Raw genomic sequence first — 2,028 nt, forward strand, 5'->3', positions numbered from 1 at the left:
TGTTTGTGTGTGTGTGTTTGTGTGCCTGTGTATATTCACCGGCACACACGCACGCGCGCATACACACACGTACACACGCACACACATAAACACATATGTGTATATGCACACATTTGAGCACACAGATGTTTAAAGAAAGTGGAAAAATAATACTCGAATATTAAAGGTAGAGTAAAATTGTGTTTTATCGAAACTGAAAGGTATTCACCAGCTAGTGTGAGAGAAACACGAGAAGAAAGAGAGAGATACAACGACACACGCAAAGATACAGACGATAGATATAGAGAATGCTGTGAAACTGAATATATATATATGAAGTTATCGCTGCTTTTGTCTGCCCCAAGCCAAGCCTGAAACCAGCTGTGATTATTCCATCATTTTTCAGGCACCAAGTAAAGCATGATTTAGAGATTTCGTCGATATTTCTAACAGGTCCAGTGAGAGACCTCCTTGTTGGCTCGAAGCCATACTTATATTTCCTTTAGCGAACTCAGTGAACGACTAGATATGATTCACTCCCTCTTGTAAATATGTACGGAAGTGTACATCTTTGTACATCTTTGTGTGTGTGTCAGTATCCGTAAAATGATAAGATCTCATACTTGCTTATTTGATTTATTTTTGTTCGTTGCCTTTGAAATCTGTTTTAAATGCTCAGAGAAAACAAAACTAGATTTATTGCTGCAGAAAGTTTATTTCAGTTTGTTAGATTCCACATTAAATCTTCGATTTCCGAATTAATCACATATTGAGAAAACATACTCCGACAAAGGATATATATTAACATAATCTGTTTTCAGCAAAATTTTTGTTATAATGTTTGAATGTATTGTTCAATATTTTTATTGATAAAATCATTGAAGTTATCTAAATGAAAAATACAAAATATGAAATGAAATAGAATATTTTATAGAATCTCATTTATTCAAATACTGTTTTTTTATCGATAAAATCATTCTCTCTTATTTAAACAGTCACAACTGAAATAGATTTATACAGAAGTGGAGCAATTTTTACTATTTATTCCAATGCATTTAGCAAACCTATTTTGTTGATGCCAGTAGGTGTGTGTGTTGGCACTCCGTCGCTTACGACGTCGAGGGTTCCAGTTGATCCGATCAACGAAACAGCCTGTTCGTGAAATTAACGTGCAAGTGACTGAGCATTCCACAGACACGTGTACCCTTAACGTAGTTCTCGGGGATATTCAGCGTGACACAGTGTGACAAGGCTGACCCTTTGAATTACAGGCACAACAGAAACAGGAAGGAAGAGTGAGAGAAAGTTGTGGTGGAAGAGTACAGCAGGGTTCACCACCATCCCCTGCCGGAGCCTCGTGGAGCTTTAGGTGTTTTCGCTCAATAAACACTCACAACGCCCGGTCTGGGAATCAAAACTGCGATCCTATGACCGCGAGTCCGCTGCCCTAACCACTGGGCCATTGCGCCTCCTGCCAGTAGGTATATATAACCAAATCGAAAAAAACTCGATACTGTCGCTCGACCAGCTTGCTACATTTTCTCAAAACCTATTCCCGCATTCTTGAAAATAAAAGGAAGGACATTAGAACACATTAACCAATGTAGTCCTAGATATGCAAATTACCAATGGAATGGTCCCAGCTGGAACGCATTTGATGATAGATCTGCTGCGCCAGGAGCTAAGTAACGACGTCGACGATACAACGAAGATGATCAATGAAATGCAAACGAGCTTACGAAGGAGCATCACCATGGTCACTCGACGTGGTAAATATAGCAGCCAGATCTTCCTCAGATTATACTCAGCTATCTTGATAAAAATGAAAAAGATAACGTCGATAACATTATATAAAAAAAATACAACTGTTTTGAAAAGCAGCGCTTGCATTATCCTGTATGTATGTATGTATGTTTGTATGTTTGTATGTATGTATGTATGTATATATGTATGTATGTATGTATGTACGTATGTATGTATGTATGATGTGTGTGTGAGTGTGTGTGTGTATATATATATGTATATATATATATATATATATATATATAT

Source organism: Octopus bimaculoides, chromosome 4 (genome assembly GCF_001194135.2).
Source record: "Octopus bimaculoides isolate UCB-OBI-ISO-001 chromosome 4, ASM119413v2, whole genome shotgun sequence".
In the NCBI taxonomy this organism is placed as follows: Eukaryota; Metazoa; Mollusca; class Cephalopoda; order Octopoda; family Octopodidae; genus Octopus; species Octopus bimaculoides.